Source organism: Biomphalaria glabrata, chromosome 14, assembly GCF_947242115.1.
Source record: "Biomphalaria glabrata chromosome 14, xgBioGlab47.1, whole genome shotgun sequence".
Lineage (NCBI taxonomy): Eukaryota > Metazoa > Mollusca > Gastropoda > Planorbidae > Biomphalaria > Biomphalaria glabrata.
The window spans coordinates 32,323,322-32,343,754 of NC_074724.1; the positions used below are offsets into that span (position 1 = coordinate 32,323,322).

General features: G+C 36.9%; 1 long non-coding RNA gene across 10 annotated transcripts in view; it reads right to left on the reverse strand.

The window, feature by feature from the left end:
- LOC106073339 (uncharacterized) overlaps positions 1–20,433 on the reverse strand; it is a 314,185-nt gene that overhangs the window by 119,819 nt on the left and 173,933 nt on the right. For 8 of the 10 annotated variants that reach the window (XR_008774787.1, XR_008774790.1, XR_008774791.1 and 5 more), the window contains one exon: positions 11,740–11,847. The exons of 1 other annotated variant lie outside the window; for it this stretch is intronic. This is a non-coding gene — a long non-coding RNA (uncharacterized LOC106073339). The remainder of the gene's footprint in view (positions 1–11,739; positions 11,848–20,433) is intronic. One more of the 10 variants, XR_008774792.1, reaches the window with a different exon arrangement.

Consider the following 20,433-nt stretch of genomic DNA (forward strand, 5'->3'; position numbering starts at 1 on the left):
CAAGATTTTAAAACATTCAACACATCGTCATGTTCAGCCCACACCATTTTTTGTTCATATAAAGTTCATTCAAACGTGAGGATCCATGTCATAGTTTTAGATACCCCCCTCTCCACCCCTCCACTTTCCCCAATACAATAATACTCCCCCCCCTTTTTTTAAAAAAATCCTTTTCATCGTAATCTGACAATTTTTCTGGGGGAAAAAAAAAATTGAAACTCTTTTTTATTTTCAGTCCTCTCTCCACTTTTTCACTGTGATGACCGATTTTACGGACGACTTGACCAGATGGTTATTACATGGACAGGAGGTGGAGGGCTGGAAATTGGAGGCGTAACCACAAACTGTTAATTGATTGGTGACTGGTCATCATGATATTAGCACCATCAGGGTTATTAGGCTTCAGAAGTGGTCTAGGGAGTTTGTTTACGTCTTCTGGTCAGTCTGTTCTCTCTTGTGGTCATTCGTCTGGACACCCCCCTCCCTTCATTCCGAAAAATGGTCTTTTACCCCTCAAAAAAACAAAATAAATTGCATGGTTCGTACCACGTGACATTTCAAACATTGTAATAAGGAGAGCACATTAAATTCATTACAAAATCTCATTATCTCCGTCGTCTGGAAAGAGTGTATGTAAGTAGGGTCACAAAATATTTTCTCTACACCGCCCAAAATATGGACAATTAAAACGGACATTTTTATGAGGAGGCGCGGTGGATGATTGGTGAAGCACTTGGCTTCCGTGTTCGAATCCTGATAAAGACTGGAATTTTAAATTTCGGGATTTCCACCCCAGCTCTAATGGGTGCTTGACACTTGTTGGGGAAAAGTTAAAGCGGTTGGTCGTTGTGCTCGCCACATGACACCCTCGTTAACAGAAGGCCACAGCAGCAGGTAACCTGCCCTATAGATCGCAAGCTCTCAAAGGGGAAAATTTTACTATTATGAGGGCCCTATATAGATAGAAATAATTTTTTTAAAGCAAAAATCTGTGGCTGGTGGATCAAAAGCTAAAGTATTTGTTAGTACTGTTTACGTTTAAAAAGAATGTCTAATACGAGCCGACCCGCGGCGTAGCATACCCCCCCCCCTTTTTTTTTCCTGAGCCTCGCTCTCTGTTACAGCGAAAGTTACGAGGGGTAACTCTAGTCCGACTTGCAGAAAAAAAAAAGAGTTATTTTTCCATGACTCTTTCATTGTGGTGTACCGCATGGTTGGACCGCGAAGAGAATTATATATATATATTTACATTTCAAAAATGGTGCGAAATAAATCAAGAAGTTAGAATATAAATATCTTATTTACAATTGGACATTTTCATACATGAATAGCAAGCTTTTTTGGTGAATCCTGTGTACAAACTAGGGAAGTATGAATAAACAAAGTCTTCTACTCAATCATAAACTAATTTTGTGCGCTTATCAGCATTGTAGACTCACATTTCTAGCCTCTCTCTCTCCCTTAAAGCAAAATTATTTTTTTTAGTTTTCAAAAGTTACCCTTCAATTTGGCGGGACAAAATGTTTCTCCTTATATTTTTATAAGACAAACATGCATAATTTCAATACGCTATGCTAAATATCACCTTGAATTTTAAAATGTATAAATATTTTTCAGTAAATAAAAAAAAAAAAAAACAACGATATACATTGTAAATGGGTCTGGGACACTTTTAAGTTATTTCCTAATATTTGATTTTTTTTTTTCAATTTTCAATTTTATTTTTTAGACTCGTGGCTGTAACAAAACGTTAACAAAAATGAACACTAGAAGCTTTAATAGTGATCTCCCTTGGGATGCTTTTAATTAGAGGGGGAAAGATGAAAGGCTAAAAAGGTTACTCTGTGTGTGTGTGTGTGTGTGCGTGTGTGTGGTGCAGGACAGAGAAGTTTAAAGGTCTGGGGTTAAATTAGGTCACATTGTATCGAACCAGTCAGGCGTAAATAACAAAAAAAAAAAAACGCAATGGTGGGTGAATTTTTCAATCGATTTCTTCTATCACACTCGCACTCCCAGATCTAACCGTTGCATCGCGACACACAAGCACACACACATACCCAGCTAACACTCGCTCACACGTGAAACAAAAACACAGACGCGCGGTCATGCAGACGACTTTTTTTTTTTTTTTTTTTTGGAATCCGAATATCGAAATAGTCACGTGATTTTACGGACCTAATACCCGGATGTACACACGAAAATCATTTCAGAAAAAAACAAAACAAAAAAAAAATTATTTGAAATGAAATTGTGATAAGTATTATGTTTGTCTGTGTGTCTGTTTGTGTACTTTGGTTTTAGTATTGATGGCTAAAGGGTCGATCGAGGTGAGACAATAGACTACAAAAGCGTAAAGTGATGTTATCTCCCTTTGTTTTAATGTTTTGATTTTTACGAAACTATTATTATTATTATTTATTATTATTGTGTGTAACAATTCATATGGTTTCTACGTACAGCGAGATACATTGTAAATGCTTTAGTGTGAGTGAGTTTGTTTATCAGATGCTCAGATGCCAGTCATAACAATTCAATAGTTATAGTAAATATTTTCAACAAATAGAATGTTATTAGAATTGTTTATCAGATGCTCAGATGGCATGCCAGTCATAACAATTCAATGGTTATAATAAATATTTTCAACAAATAGAATGTTGTGTTATATGTTATTAATAACAATAGAAAAAATATTCTTAAAAAAAAAAAAAAGAAATCCATGTACAAATTAATCTCAACAAGTCTTTTTATTTCACTTTACTATCAGTTTATTATACTATTTGTTGAGCTGTTTAATTAGTCAGACTTGAACAGTGGACATAAACAGCAGAAAGTAGAGACACTAGGTTTGTGCCACCTTGTGTGAAGCCATGTACACCGTCTGCACGTGTAGCTCTGGTTCGATTCTGTGGGAATGTGTGTGAGAGCAAGGTGTGTGTGAGTGTGTGGTTGTGGGTTTTTTTTTTGGGGGGGGGGGGAGCTGTCCTGTCCTGTTGGGTCAATCATCTTTTCGCTCGAGCATTGCTTATGTGGTCATCTCCATATTGTCGCTACAACTCTCCAATATGTCCTTACAGAGAGAGAGAGAGAGGGAGAGAGAGAGAGAGAGAGATAGCGAGACAGAGAAATAGTAAGAGAGAATGAGAGAGTAAGTGAGAGAGAGAAAGAGAGAGTAAGTGAGAGAGAGAATGAGAGAGTAAGTGAGAGAGAGAATGAGAGAGTAAGTGAGAGTGAGAGAGAGAAAACATGATAAAGAGAGGCGATATTGAGAAAAAAAAAAGAAAACAGAGAGAGTGAGAGAGAGAGAGTGTATGTCTGGTAGAGAGAAAAGAGTGCGAGAAAGAGAGAAAGAGAGTAGAAAGAGCGAGAGAAAGACACAGAAAAGTAGAGAGGGAGAAAGTAAAATAGAGAACAGAGAAAAAAAAAGAGAAACAATGTGTGTGCGTGAGAGAGAGAGAGAGAGAGAGAGAGAGAGAGAGAGAGAGAGAGAGAGAGAGAAGAGAAAGAGAAAGAGAAAGAGAAAGAGAAAGTGATTAAGAACATTTTATGTCAAACATTCCTCTATAACAAAGAATATTGTAAGTCTAGCACGATCTGTTGAGGGGCGGGGGGGGGGGGGCGAGTCTTTCAAACGGATATTAGGTCATTCCAATATAGCGCAATCCCCTCTCTCTCTAACGAAACATTACAGCCAGAACCATAAGCTTAACTATCGCGCGTATCGGGCTTCATTTCAAAGTGACAATTTGACTTCTGCTCGTTCAAAACGTTCACGTGCAATGCTCACGTGACAGCCATGAGGACGTCACATAGATACGAAATAAAGTGCGAGGCACGGACGAGGGTTACATATAAACCCAGGGAGGAGGGAAAAAAAAACTCATTTCGGGCTCGTGCCACGAAGAGAATGATTTTGTGGACAAGGAGGGGAGGGGGGTGGTGGCGGTTCGGGAAGGAGCTTTTTAATTTAGCAGCAACGACTCATATTACGCCATAGACAAGATCCCACCAGCGCCATTGGTGGATAAATGCATCGATTACCTCAGCGTATCGCGCCACTGATTGGTTACAAAAATATAGGATGGCGTAAGGAGCACCCGGATGAAAAAAAAAAAAGAAAAAAAAAACAAAACAGGAAAAGCATCGGCGGCATCGCAGTGGCGTAGCCGGATTTCAACGAGCTTGCAAAGTGAGGTGGGGGGTGGGCTGCTGGAAGGGATACAATGATGCACCAGTTATGAATGAAATGTTCTGAGAGAAAAAAGGGGTGGTGGGAGGGGGTGCATCTCAGCACTTGACAAAGTCTGCACTTTTAACAACAACAACAAAAAAAAATTGCGCCAATTTGATTAGTTTTGCGATTTGGATAATATGCAGTGGCAGTCAGCATGCCAAGCGAATGCCGTCTGCAGCGGGATCAACAGGCGGCAATTGACCACATTTCGCGTTCTCAAGTTCAAGGTTATGCGGAATGGCTCATTCCACCACGCCGCCCCTCGCCACAAGCGTTGTAACCCGACTTTCAGCTATTCTGCTCTTAAAACTACCAAATCAAAACTTTTAAAAATTGTTTACTATAAAACAAAACACAATGACGTCATTGATCGTTCGGTAACAGCTGCATACATTTTTTTTTTAGTTTCACTTTAGTAATAGACATTAGGCGACAGAATCATTATCATAATACAGATTACACTTTAAAAAAAACAACGCATTTGTCAATAAGTGTTGCAGATTTTCATCAAATGATTTATATGTTATCACCTAACATCTCTTAACTACAGAGGACCGGACGATGACCTCTCTAACTACAGAGGATCGGACGATTACCTAACATCTCTAACCACAGAGGACCGGACGATGACAATCTCTAGCTACAGAAGACCAGACGATAACCTAACATCTCTAACTACAGAGGACCGGACGGTGACCTAAAATCTCTAGTTATAGAGGATCGGATGATGACCTAATTTGCTACTATCTACCGCAATGTTTTGTTTTATTTTATTTCACACAATGTTTCACCCATGTCCGAGGAAATGTTGAGTGCTGAAATGTCTATACATATCAATTAACCTTTCAAAAAAAATGATCCATACAACTAAGGGAGGTAATGAACGTATGTGTTTTCATATGTTCCCACATGGCTGTTACCAGCTTTAAATATGCCCACATGGCTAGGTTACCAGCTATAAATATACCCACATGGCTAATTTACCAGCTATAAATATGCCCACATGGCCAAGTTAACAGCTATAAATATGCCCACATGGCTAATTTACCAGCTATAAATATGCCCACATGGCCAAGTTAACAGCTATAAATATGCCCACATGGCCAAGTTAACAGCTATAAATATGCCCACATGGCCAAGTTACCAGCTATAAATATACCCACATGGCTAATTTACCAGCTATAAATATGCCCACATGGCTAGGTTACCAGCTATAAATATACCCACATGGCTAATTTACCAGCTATAAATATGCCCACATGGCCAAGTTAACAGCTATAAATATGCCCACATGCCAAAGTTACCAGCTATTAATATGCCAATTTGGCTAAGTTACCAGCTATAAATTTGCCCACATGGCTAAGTAACCAGCTCTTCACCATATAACAAAAAGACTAGCTATTAGGTGAAGTTATCAGCATTATAAGGAGGCGCTGTGGCTGAGCTTGGCTTCTGAATCGGTTGTCCAGGGTTCTAATCCTGGTGAAGACTGGGGTTTTAAATTTCGGTATCTGAGTCCACCCAGCTCAAAAGGGTACCTGACATTAGTTGGGGAAAAGCAAAGGCGGTTGGTTGATCGTTGTGCTGGCCACATGACACCCTCGTTATCCGTAGGCCACAGAAACAGATGACCCTAACATCATCTGCCCTATAGACCACAAGGTCTGAAAGGGGAATTTTACTCTTTTTACCAGCATACTAATATAATATGCTCATGTAAATAAATTCTTGTGAAATAAAAAAAAAATGTTTTACTAAAAAAAAACGTGCTTAGGAATACAGTCAGAAAAATAATTACTGAGACCGAAGAGAATTGCAGAGAGAGAGAGAGGGGGGGGGTCGAGAAAAAAGATTTCATCATCAGAGCACGATTGGTCAGCGCCATACAAACAGATGACGTAAGGACAGGGAATTATCCAGGCCACTGCTGGCGTAAACTTCCCGTTCTGACCGGTAAACCCAGATACCGCCCTGACCTAATACCAGTAGCTCTGCTGGTCCACTCTGTGAAGCCGAAGCCCGCTGTCCAATCGCTGACCGACAAATAAATAGAGCAAAGCGTTATCGTGTCGATTTCTATTTTTAGCCTCAAGTCTGACGTACATCTTGGCACCGGGGTTCCTCGAGACGGGATACACCAGACTCCAGACACACACCAGACTTCAGACAAACATCATGCACCAGACACATATCAGACTTCAGACACACATCAACCCAAAAATTCTTAAGACCAGACGCTACTTGTTGGCACGAGACATGCGCTCCAATTGTGGAAACTCTTACTGTATATTTTTGATAATCGATATCTCAGTTGTGACATAATAATATTAATTTAGAGTTTTTTTTGTTTGTTTTTGTTTGTTTTTGTTGCTTTTTCCCAATTGTGCTTTCATCATAGGCAAAAAAAGATCAATCTAAAAATTAAATCAAATTTACAATGAAAACATTGTTAGTGAGAAATCGTTTATATATAAAAAAAAAAATCCAGTTGGTGAAAGTTTAGATTTTTTTTTCCTAATGAACACATTTGGCATAAAGGAGTCGTTATTATTGTTTTGTACTATGGGGCCCCCATTACTAGATCTTGTCCCTTAAGTTCAAAGTACTGGTAGGTATCTTGATGGGCTACCACACTTTCTTTGACTAACAACTTAACTCTTTCTCTCCTAACTGACGATATCAGCGTTGATTCCACCAGAATGTAACAAATAGTTACGGAGAAAAAGAGTTAACACATTGTTAGATCTATTTCAACACTGAACAATATCTATTTCAACACCAAGGTAAATAAATAAATCAACATCGAAATAAATCTATATCAGCATTGAGGTAAATCTATAATCACTGAGGTGAATCTAAACCAACACTGAGATAGATCTATATCAACAAAATGATAAATCTATATCAACCCAGTAATAGAGCTATATAATTGAATTATACTCCATTAAAAAAACACGTATTATATTGTTACATTTTAAAGAACATATATCTCTACAATTTAAATGCTATAAATTCGAAATTATTCTATAGATGTTTGTCTATTTTTAACTGCTGGAGGGAAACTAGAGGCACGAACTTTCCCGCCATATTTCTTGATTCGAGATTGCAGAAGAGTCGTCAATGAAACAATTAGACAAAAGAGAGTCAAACAAGATGGAGGATACATCTCTACCAAGCAGACGACAAGGGCGTCACTCGTAGTCTCTTATATTATGTGACAAAGCTCATTAGCTCCCCTTTTATCCTTTTGTGTAATAGGAGTTCCATTCCTTAGATCCTGTAGTCCTGACCTTTTCAAGTTTTCATAGAATCAAAAGACAACTTCAAGTTGGATTCGACTACACAACATTCAAAACAGAGAAGGCATAGGGCTGAAAATTGCACAAGTGCTAGCTGCTTTAAATACAGATAGGTTAAAGGTTGGAGGTCGGGTGGGTAGGAAACAATATTTTCAATTTAAAAAAGAAATAAAAATTCCTTACCTACTTGATTGATGTGTTCTGAAATATATCCGTTTGAAATCGAGTTCGCATAAAACTAACATAGAACTACGCGACACTGGTATCGATAAGCCATATATCAATATCTTGTGTTTATTTGTTCAAGATTTAATAAATTTGTTTTTGCGGATCAATAAATATTCTAAGTAAAAGCTTGCTGTGGTCTATGATTAGGAATCAACGTGATGTTTTTAGATTCGGCTGTTAAGTCTTAGTCACGTCTGCGTTCAGTCTCTGTGGCTGTCGCCTCGTGGCGTCGCGATGACCTGATGTTTGTCTGCCAATTAGTTCTTCCCACTACGTCCGACTATGTACCTGATGTGACCAGCCAAGAGCTGGTCACTATCGCCCCCACGGACATGACAAGCACAGTCAGTACTCACTCTCGGAATGCGCATTTCCCCCTTTTGGTGTAACCAAGACTCATACGTGTGCATAAGATGACACTTTCTATACACCCCATCCCCCCCCCCCCTTTTCATACAGCGCGTTTCGCCTCAACTCCTGAATCAGTTTCAACCAATCACCCCCCCCCTCTCAATTTCACCCCACTCCTTCAAGTTTTTTTTAAATTGATCGCTTTTCTGACGGAGACGACCCCCCCCCCCCTTTTTTTTTTCCCTTTCGCATGTTTACATCGCCGCTTCCGCAATAATTTCCGATGTAAGCCCCCCCCCCCCCTCTCTCTCTCCTAATCCCAAGCACCCATGCCGCGGCGAAGCACTCCACATATGTCTCGGTAAACAATGGACTTGCACTGAAATTCACTCGTTTCCTAATGACGCCGAGGACAGATGACTGTCAGTGCACCAAGGGCTGTATCATTCAACACAACACGCTCCACAGAGGTCAGCGTCACATATTAAAGATAGAATCGCCAGTAAGGGTACATTGGGCCCTCCGGATGAGCAACTAGAATCAACTAGAAAACATGTCAACGAGTAATTTTCATAATTAGCAACTCCAGCTGTGATTTGAAGTCACTGAAATAAACAAATTTTTTTTTTCATTTTGTGCTTTTTTAAAAAAAATATGCCCAAAACATATAAGACAAAACCGTAGGATTAACATTGTTCAGATATTGTTTGTAGTGTATGGATAGTCTGCTGTCTATTGCTCTCAATGCCTATTAATATGTGTTTTACAAATGTTTCTAGGTAGGTGTGTAAAATATGCATAATTAGTTTTAAAAACAAATTCCCACTATTTATTTCATAAATAAACCCATCATTAAATTTAGCTTCTTTTTTTTCCCCTAAGTATTATATTTGTTTTGACATTTCAAATAGATCTTTATGCTTAAAAAAAAAGTTATGTATTGTAATCCATACAATGCACAAATAATCAGCAGAATTGCTATTTAACACTCGTTTTAGAAATTGTTTAATGTATGCAAAAACAGGTGTGGGTGAAAGCCGAGTTTCGAAAAAACTTTTAAGTTTTTAAGATCCAATTGTGAAAGCCGGACTGGGCAAAAGGCACAAAACCAATGACATCAGTTCGCTACGGTGGCCGTTCACAACGACACTAATAATAATTGAAATAGATATATAGTGAACAATGCTCAACAAAAAGAAAGACTTACAAAGATTGATCCATAATATGAAGTCCCACTAGCTACAGGTGCTTTAGTAAAAGGCAGTTAGGCAACAGGGAATTCCCCCTTGATTCCCCCCTGCTCTTTAAAAAAAAGGACCGGTTCTAAAATAAGAACAGAAAAAAAAAAAAAAAAGGAGTGGTAAGGAGTGCCCCTAGACTACAATGAAACTCAATGAAATTTAAATACCGCAAATGCACTTGGCCTCCCCCCTCCCACAACCTTTATTCCCCCCCCCCCTCTTAGATTGATTCTTCCACACGCAATACAATACAGTCATTTATAGTCACATTAGTGTACAGGTTTTTTTTTCTTCTCATATTAAAATCTGTATCTATACTTCCTCCTCTTAGGCGGAGGGTCAAAAAGAAAAAAGGGGGGGGGGGGTGAGGAGGGAAATTAAAATGTAGCCATATCTTTTTATTAAAATTGAAAAAGGGGGGGGGGGGTTCCGTCGATCAGTTTAAAATTGATTAGGATTGGAACATTTAGATATACGACGTCGCCGGCAAGGGAAACCTGGACAACAAGACTATCTGCCGGGCAACTAGATGCGTGTTGCTTGTGGTGAGTGGGGGGTGGGAGAGGGGCAGTATCACAGACTTACAACGGAGTACTAATTGAATACCCAGAAACATAAAAGCTCCAAGGTCCTACAACTCTGCACATTTTATTATAGTCTACTCCTGATTGATTTCAAATTAAAAAAAAAAAATAAAAAAATCAACAAAATATTATATTTATGTCATAAACAACGAATTCTAATCATGGGGGTTTCAATTAATACCGAGCTTAAATCTTAATCGGTCTTGATGATCATGAATATTCTTACTTATAGGACCTTAACCAAAAGGTATCGTATAAGGCAAGCTTTTGACATTCATCTGCTTGTAGTAATTAAGAGTGGAAACAAAAACAATAACAACAAAAAAATACTTCGCTTATATTGAGTGAGACTGCAGCCATTAGTTTGAATCCATCAAGTCATTAATTTTAATAGATGTGGACTAACTAATACCTTTGTGGGATTGGAAATATTTTCATTCATTGTTTTTGTTTAGCGCAACTTTCATACTTTGTAGCATGCTCCGTGCGATATGGTCCAATCACCAAGCTATTTGAAAACAAAAAAGTTGCTCGAGTCTGAATTCTAACTCCAAGTCTCGAGCCTGGAAGACCGACGTTTTAACCAGTGGGCTGTTCGAGTGCTTATAAAATAAAATTAAGTTTTCTAGTTTATTGTTAGTTTAAAATTGTTAGCAAACGACCGAATTCTCTACACAAAACTTATTAGCTTAGTATATTTTCTTCATAAAAAAAAATAAGTTACCACTATTTGATTCACTAGTTGGTTAATTTTTTTATTGATTCATGTATTGTCATCGACAGTGAATAATTATGCAAAGTTTCAACTTGATCCGAGAATGGGAAGTGGGAGAAAAAAACGTGTTGAAAATTTGTACTAGGCAGAGAGGGCAATTGTAGATTGTGCTTCTTAAAATAGCAGCAGTATACCTCGACTGCTACACGATAGCACGCCATGTCACGTAAAGATATCACAGGTAAAATGAAATAAAACAACACTACAACGTTATAACTGTAAGGCCCATCCCTTAGGGCACAAGGTTTTACTTAAATAGCGTCACGTACAATAAAAAAAAAACACAGCATCCTGCTTTAAGAACAGAACCCAATCCTTGCATATCCGTGTTGCCGACGCTGAACGGATTCACTTGCACCGTAGACGTAATGGATTTCTTAATGTGTTTGGGATACGAATGCAAGTCGTTAGGAAAGGGCGTTTAAACAATTACGTTAGTTTAGTCTCTTTACGAACATTATAATTATATCTTAGGCCTATAAAGTCAGTTTTAACTCTTCTTCTCCTAATCGACGATACCATCGTTGATTTGACCTCATTAATGTTTAATTTTATAATCTTGACTTTGTGTTATATAAAAAGAGCATGCATTTCCCTTTAATTCTATACCAAAATACAACGTTTTCTGAATAACAAACAACAAAGCTATTGAAGCTTAATCATAACAGGGGTAGTGAAATAGTAATGAGCTAAAAGGAGGAATTTCTTCGAAACGTGGAAAAATAATAACGGAGAGAAAGAGTTAACAAACGAAAATATAGAGGGAAAAAAAAACACATTTCTTTTTCCTTTTAAGTTCTTGTCTTGTATATGAAATAAATAAAAATAAATAAAATAAAAAATAAACAATGTAACTAAAATATTCTGAAATGAATAAGTTCGACTTGTATGAAGTGGTCAACAGATTTAATACGCAACGTGAAAATTCATATTTAACCCACAACCCGCCTGTTACCCCCCCCCTCCCTTTTTCTCATCCACCTGCTTCACTTCTCTCTTTTTTTCTAAGGGAAACAAAAAACAAACGAACCTCACATGTAATATAACCATTGCTAGTTGTCCCGCTTGATGTCAGTGTTCAGTCCTAATGTCCTTGTAGGTGTCCTCCTTTTTTTTTTTTCATATTTTGCTATATCTCCTGTAGATTATAAAAAAAAAAAAACAGTCAGGGCTTTAAATTTAAATAGTAACAAGTATTTTCAAACTTAGCATTGAAAGTATTGTATAGAAGTCTGAGGATGATATACAATGTGAACGACTAACAAGCTTAGAAGTCCGCGACAAACAAGAGGCGACAAACACTTGTTTGGCATGGACAGAAGGTGTTTGTCGTTTATTATAGAGTTTTCAAATTAACACCAGAGCCATGGCATAGCTAGGAATTTGAGATCATTTAGAGGGTCCGGGGTGGGTTGGGGTGGCGGGCTTGACCTCTTTGCGGGCCCCTGCGTAATATTTAATATTTAATGTAAAAAAAATAAAAAATCGAACACTTATATGGGGGATTCCCTCAAGTGGGGCACGGGTGAATTTTCAAATTCTGCCCCCCTCCCACCACCCTATCTACGCCACTGCACCCGAGTCTGTAGTGAAGCTTGAGTAACTCAACTCAGAGGATAAATCTCAAAGAACCTGGATAACTGTAACTTACAGAACTAATCTGTCAAGGGAGATTGATATCTAAAGCGTACTTGCACTTAGAATCGAAGAGAACTATTTCAAAGAAGCTACATACAAGGCACAGCCGAATCAACCAATAGAAACAACGTTGTAGAGACCACGTGATAGTGACGAAATCCTTATTTTTTAATGGAAACGAAACCTATACTTTCTTCAACCACATACATGGGCGTAGCGGCCCCCCCCCCCGAAAGGAAATACCCCATTCCCCTGCAGGGCGGGGCGTGTTGGAATTTAGTGACTGATTTTTTGCTTTGATTTTGTTTATTCTAGGTGAGATTTTAATACTAAACCATCACTTTCCCTAGCACAACCAATGGGGTTTTGAGTTTAAAACCCCCTCTTATATAAAACAGAACAAAAAAAATGCAAACGACAAATCCCCAAATTCCAAGAAAACAACTAAGAAAGATGTTGATTTTAAAATCCCCTCAAAAATTTACGATAAACCCTCTCTTCAATATATAAAAAAAAAAGCAAATTACACACTCTAAAATCTATGAGCGTAGCCAAATGGGGTTTTGAGTTCAAAACGCCAGCCAGAAAAAAACAACAACATAAAACATGAACAAACAATAAATACGTCGGGAGAGTAAATACGCCGTGACTAATACGGTAATAATAAAACCGTAGTGATGGTAATAACGTGCGATTGTATAAATGCAAGGGGTAAGTTTTATATTTTACAGCGAAATCTAAGAAACAGTCTGTGTTATGATTGGATGCTAATATTTAGAACCGTAGTGACGGTAATAACATGTAACTGTTGAAGGGTAGGATATGTAATATGTAGACCGTAGTGACGGTAATAACACGTTGATCACTATAACTGTAGGGCAGTATATGGTAATAACTTTCTGGTTATTATAACTGTAGTGCGCATTTGATGGTCAGAATATTGAACACTTCGCATAGTTCTACAAAGCCACTTTCTCGTTCTTGGTGTATTTCAAAACAAAAGCCAGGGTGTAAATTATTCAGAGCAGTTTGACATTTCAAGAATGACTCGCGACTTTCTTTTTGACGCTCATAGAAACACACACACACACACACAAATGTGTTTTTGAAAGACATCTACAAAGTATTGATGAATCGTACTTACACATTAAGTGTTACGTTGCTGTTGATTTGTCTGGCAGTGTTTAGTGGTATAATGCTTAGTGGTATAGTGTTTAGTGGTATAATGCTTAGTGGTATAGTGTTTAGTGGTATAGTGTTTAGTAATATGGTATTTAGTGGTATAGTGATTAGTGGTATAGTGTTTAGTGGTATAGTGTTTAGTAGTATAGTGTTTAGTTGTATAGTGTTAGTGGTATAGTGTTTAGTGGTATAGTGGTTACTGGTTTAGTGTTCAGTAGCATAGTGTTTAGTGGTATGGTGTTTAGTGGGATAGTGTTGACTGGTATAGTGTTGACTGGTAAAGTGTTTAGTAGCATAGTGTTTAGTGGTATTGTAGTGTTTGCGGTATTGGTGTGTTCAGTGTTATCGAATAAATGTATAGCTATGTTTAATGGCAATGCAGTCATTGGCGTAGCAAGGAATTTTGGGGCCCGGGGGGGGGGTTGACCTCTTAAGGGGCCCCTGCATTTTGACATTCGACATCATGACATGAGATAATGTGTAATATTGTATGTAAAAACAAATTTCGGACAGCATTTGGGCTCCCCCCCCCCTCCTACCTGAAGTGGGGACCCGTTTTTTTTTCAAATTTGGACCCTCCTTCCCCCACCTTACTACGCCACTGAATGCAGTGTATAGTGGTACTGCTACAATGCAATTTGTTTTTTCAAATAATTTATTTCATGTTTACACTAAAAATTTTAAGAAATACACAAAAAAGAAACATTAATGCTCCTAGAAATAAAATACCAGGCGTTGAAAAGCAAACAGTACAATCAAATTCTTAACTAGTAAAAAAAATACATAATTCTATGTTTCGAAAATTGAAGCTGTATTCAATAAGAGTACCGGAAGTCGGATAATCTTTCCAAGTGTTGGTGGTTTTTTTTTTAGCGCTAACGTTAAGTTATATTTACATCAAGTAGGAAACAAAATAAAGTCTAATACAAAGTCGAATACAAAGTTGTTATAAGATACAAATATAGAGCATTGAATGCATTCATTATATTCAACATTTCCCCCCCCCCCTACAAAGCTTATATCAGCTCACTCCGACTGTCTGTCTGTCTGTCTGTCTGCGAGTCTTGTACGCGTTATTTCTCCCACTTCCCATTTTTGGATCTAGTTGGAACTTGGCACAATTATTCACTGACCATAAGAAAGCCATTGATCAATCAAAAAGAAAAATAACCAATTAATTGATTAGTTAGTGGTTATTAATAAATTTCTGTTTGATACAGAAAAAGGAAATAAACCTTAGAGTTTTTAGATATATGCTGTAATTGTACAGTTCTTTGCCTTATATAAGCTTTTTTTTCGAAGTATTAAAAAAAAAATATTTTGCTTGTTTGACAAATTGACCCCAGCATAATGACAGGGGCGTAGTTAGGAATAATCTATCATTTGGGGGCCTCTTTCCTTGACCTCTTTTGGGGCCCCTACTTTTTGCGTGATATTTAATATTTAATGTAAAATAAAAAACAATAATTAGGGGGTGGAGCGGGGATATTTTCTATTTCTCCCCTTCTCCTCCCCCCCCCCAGCTACGCCACTGCATAATGATTATTTTTTTTTTGTACTGTTGAAGGAGCAATTCCTGCTGAGAAGTGAACAAAGCAAATATAGCAGCAAATACAAGATTGCCTGTATCTCATTCTGTACAAGTTCAGCCATTTTTTGTATCATCGTGTGTGATAAAGCTTTAATATTTATTTTTTTTTTCACGATATAGGCATCAAACCCCCAACATTTAAAAACCAAAACAAAACGCCAACAACGCGTAGACTGTGTTGCAAGATGGCAGTATTCTGTACTGCCGACGTAGTCTCCTGGTACACGGCGTAACTTTATTGCCGTGTGTGTGTGTGTCGTGTTTCCCACATCCAGTGATTTTGTCACGCGCCCAGGATTTCGTTAATTATTCACATACTACAATTACGAGAGCCGGCCGAGGGCTGATATGACGCACCAAAGCCGAGACAAGGTTCCCTAATAGCATAATGGCTGCATCCGTTCTGGAAGCTTCCAGTACATTTCTCAAGTCTGGGTTCGGGTGGTACTGGGCTCAGGTCACGTGATAGGTACACAACAATCGCTTGTTTTGGAAACAATATGTGTTCTTTATTTGTAAAAGTAATTTCTATTTTAGAAATTTAAATAATGCTTAATTTCGTGCAAATATAAATCTAAAGCAGTATTCTTACAAAGAATTACATTATTAATAAAATTATAAAAGAACAGCCCACTTTTTACAAAGCTCATATACATATATTCACTCACTCTGTCTGTCTGGTAAAAGGTTTGAACACATTATTTCTCCCATTCTCGATCACTTGAATCTTTGCATAATTATTCAATGGCGTAATGAATACACGAATCAATTTAAAAAACAACAACCAATTAGTCAATGAATCATTCTTGTTTTTAATTGTTTTGTTTGATACTAACAAGGGAAATTAATCGTTCAGTATTCACAGATATGGTTAAATATGTCGGGTTTTGTCCCCTGAAATAATTGAACACATTATTTCTCCCCCGCCCATTCTCGGATCAAGTTGAAACTTTAAGCAACTATTTATTCTTTCTCACAAAATTTAACCAATTAGTCAATTAATTATTTGTAATTAATTATTTTGTTCGATATCGAAAAAGGGTAATAACTTCTACATTCTTGAGAGATATACTTAATAAGATTTGTATTTTTTTTTATAAAAAAAAAAGATTTTTTTTAAAATTGTTATTCTAAGTAACCACTTATGTCTGGCAACCATGTCATTTAGGCCTTCGTTTGTATCGCCTCGTTCAACGTTCATTCGCGTGACTTGGTGCAGGAGTAAGTCTACGCCTTGTTCACTTCCCAGGATTCTCTGTGGCGTACCAAAGAGCTGACCACGAGCAAGACTTGGACATCTTGTGTCACTTCGCTGCTGCAATTTGGAAGAGGTCATGATCTTTCCAAGGACTGGACAGCTAAACTTCTTAGGAGAATTTTTAAAAGTAATACGCAAGCACCTTTTACAGTATTATAAATCTAAAACAAAAAAGAAATGTGTGTGTAAGTATTCTTCTGGTCATCTTCCAGATCTCAGTTCTTTAAAAATAATTGAACAATAAATCAGGGGGAAAAAAAAAAACTGGAGATGACTTAAGTTAGATCTCAGAACTTAGAAAAGACTGGAGATGACTTAAGTCAGATCTCAGAACTTAGAAAAGACTGGAGATGACTTAAGTCAGATCTCAAAACTTAGAAAAGACTGCAGACTACTTAATGCTAGATATCAGAACTTAAAAAGGACTAGAGATGACTTAAGTCAGATCTCAGAACTTGGAAAAGACTTGAGATGACTTAAGTCAGATCTAAAAACTAAGAACAGCAAAAAAGAAAAAAATAAATAAATAAAATTGTTGATCAAGCTCTTTAAAAAAAATGTTTCATTTAAGATTAATTTAAAACTGTCAGTGGTTTCAAAGTACATCTCTAAAGTAAAACTGTCAGTGCTTTCAAAGCACATCTCTAAAGTAAAACTGTCAGTTGTTTCAAAGCACATCTCTAAAGTAAAACTGTCAGTGGTTTCAAAGCACATCTCTAAAGTAAAACTGTCAGTGGTTTCAAAGCACATCTCTAAAGTAAAACTGTCAGTTGTTTCAAAGCACATCTCTTAAGTAAAACTGTCAGTTGTTTCAAAGCACATCTCTAAAGTAAAACTGTCAGTGGTTTCAAAGCACATCTCTAAAGTAAAACTGTCAGTTGTTTCAAAGCACATCTCTAAAGTAAAACTGTCAGTGGTTTCAAAGCACATCTCTAAAGTAGAACTGTCAGTGGTTTCAAAGCACATCTCTAAAGTAAAACTGTCAGTTGTTTCAAAGCACATCTCTTAAGTAAAACTGTCAGTTGTTTCAAAGCACATCTCTAAAGTAAAACTGTCAGTGGTTTCAAAGCACATCTCTAAAGTAAAACTGTCAGTTGTTTCAAAGCACATCTCTAAAGTAAAACTGTCAGTTGTTTCAAAGCACATCTCTAAAGTAAAACTGTCAGTGGTTTCAAAGCACATCTCTAAAGTAAAACTGTCAGTTGTTTCAAAGCACATCTCTAAAGTAAAACTGTCAGTTGTTTCAAAGCACATCTCTAAAGTAAAACTGTCAGTTGTTTCAAAGCACATCTCTAAAGTAAAACTGTCAGTTGTTTCAAAGCACATCTCTAAAGTAAAACTGTCAGTTGTTTCAAAGCACATCTCTAAAGTAAAACTGTCAGTGGTTTCAAAGCACATCTCTAAAGTAAAACTGTCAGTTGTTTCAAAGCACATCTCTAAAGTAAAACTGTCAGTGGTTTCAAAGCACATCTCTAAAGTAAAACTGTCAGTTGTTTCAAAGCACATCTCTAAAGTAAAACTGTCAGTGGTTTCAAAGCACATCTCTAAAGTAAAACTGTCAGTGGTTTCAAAGCACATCTCTAAAGTAAAACTGTCAGTTGTTTCAAAGCACATCTCTTAAGTAAAACTGTCAGTTGTTTCAAAGCACATCTCTAAAGTAAAACTGTCAGTTGTTTCAAAGCACATCTCTAAAGTAAAACTGTCAGTTGTTTCAAAGCACATCTCTTAAGTAAAACTGTCAGTTGTTTCAAAGCACATCTCTAAAGTAAAACTGTCAGTGGTTTCAAAGCACATCTCTAAAGTAAAACTGTCAGTTGTTTCAAAGCACATCTCTAAAGTAAAACTGTCAGTTGTTTCAAAGCACATCTCTAAAGTAAAACTGTCAGTGGTTTCAAAGCACATCTCTAAAGTAAAACTGTCAGTTGTTTCATAGCACATCTCTAAAGTAAAACTGTCAGTTGTTTCAAAGCACAACTCTAAATTAAAACTGTCAGTTGTTTCAAAGCACATCTCTAAAGTAAAACTGTCAGTGGTTTCAAAGCACATCTCTAAAGTAAAACTGTCAGTTGTTTCAAAGCACATCTCTAAAGTAAAACTGTCAGTGGTTTCAAAGCACATCTCTAAAGTAAAACTGTCAGTTGTTTCAAAGCACATCTCTAAAGTAAAACTGTCAGTTGTTTCAAAGCACATCTCTAAAGTAAAACTGTCAGTGGTTTCAAAGCACATCTCTAAAGTAAAACTGTCAGTGGTTTCAAAGCACATCTCTAAAGTAAAACTGTCAGTGGTTTCAAAGCACATCTCTAAAGTAAAACTGTCAGTGGTTTCAAAGCACATCTCTAAAGTAAAACTGTCAGTTGTTTCAAAGCACATCTCTAAAGTAAAACTGTCAGTGGTTTCAAAGCACATCTCTAAAGTAAAACTGTCAGTTGTTTCAAAGCACATCTCTAAAGTAAAACTGTCAGTTGTTTCAAAGCACATCTCTAAAGTAAAACTGTCAGTGGTTTCAAAGCACAACTCTAAATTAAAACTGTCAGTTGTTTCAAAGCACATCTCTAAAGTAAAACTGTCAGTGGTTTCAAAGCACATCTCTAAAGTAAAACTGTCAGTTGTTTCAAAGCACATCTCTAAAGTAAAACTGTCAGTGGTTTCAAAGCACATCTCTAAAGTAAAACTGTCAGTTGTTTCAAAGCACATCTCTAAAGTAAAACTGTCAGTTGTTTCAAAGCACATCTCTAAAGTAAAACTGTCAGTGGTTTCAAAGCACATCTCTAAAGTAAAACTGTCAGTGGTTTCAAAGCACATCTCTAAAGTAAAACTGTCAGTGGTTTCAAAGCACATCTCTAAAGTAAAACTGTCAGTGGTTTCAAAGCACATCTCTAAAGTAAAACTGTCAGTGGTTTCAAAGCACATCTCTAAAGTAAAACTGTCAGTGGTTTCAAAGCACATCTCTAAAGTAAAACTGTCAGTGGTTTCAAAGCACATCTCTAAAGTAAAACTGTCAGTGGTTTCAAAGCACATCTCTAAAGTAAAACTGTCAGTGATTTCAAAGAACATCTCTAAAGTAAAACTGTCAGTTGTTTCAAAGCACATCTCTAAAGTAAAACTGTCAGTGGTTTCAAAGCACATCTCTAAAGTAAAACTGTCAGTTGTTTCAAAGCACATCTCTAAAGTAAAACTGTCAGTGGTTTCAAAGAACATCTCTAAAGTAAAACTGTCAGTGGTTTCAAAGAACATCTCTAAAGTAAAACTGTCAGTGGTTTCAAAGCACATCTCTAAAGTAAAACTGTCAGTTGTTTCAAAGCACATCTCTAAAGTAAAACTGTCAGTTGTTTCAAAGCACATCTCTAAAGTAAAACTGTCAGTTGTTTCAAAGCACATCTCTAAAGTAAAACTGTTAGTTGTTTCAAAGCACATCTCTAAAGTAAAACTGTTAGTTGTTTCAAAGCACATCTCTAAAGTAAAACTGTCAGTTGTTTCAAAGCACATCTCTAAAGTAAAACTGTTAGTTGTTTCAAAGCACATCTCTAAAGTAAAACTGTCAGTTGTTTCAAAGCACATCTCTAAAGTAAAACTGTCAGTGCTTTCAAAGCACATCTCTAAAGTAAAACTGTCAGTGCTTTCAAAGCACATCTCTAAAGTAAAACTGTCAGTGCTTTCAAAGCACATCTCTAAAGTAAAACTGTCAGTTGTTTCATAGCACATCTCTAAAGTAAAACTGTCAGTTGTTTCAAAGCACAACTCTAAATTAAAACTGTCAGTTGTTTCAAAGCACATCTCTAAAGTAAAACTGTCAGTGCTTTCAAAGCACATCTCTAAAGTAAAACTGTTAGTGGTTTCAAAGCACATCTCTAAAGTAAAACTGTCAGTTGTTTCTAAAGTAGAAGTTTCAGATCGTAATAATAATGTTTATATTTTGTTGATGAGTCCGTGTGACAGACAGAAATAGCAATAGATGCAATGTTTTAGATGGACATTTGGTATGAAGGAAGAGAGGATGGCCATACAATGGACAGTTTGAAGTTCATATTTTTTTGAAGTAGCATTATTGCACTAAT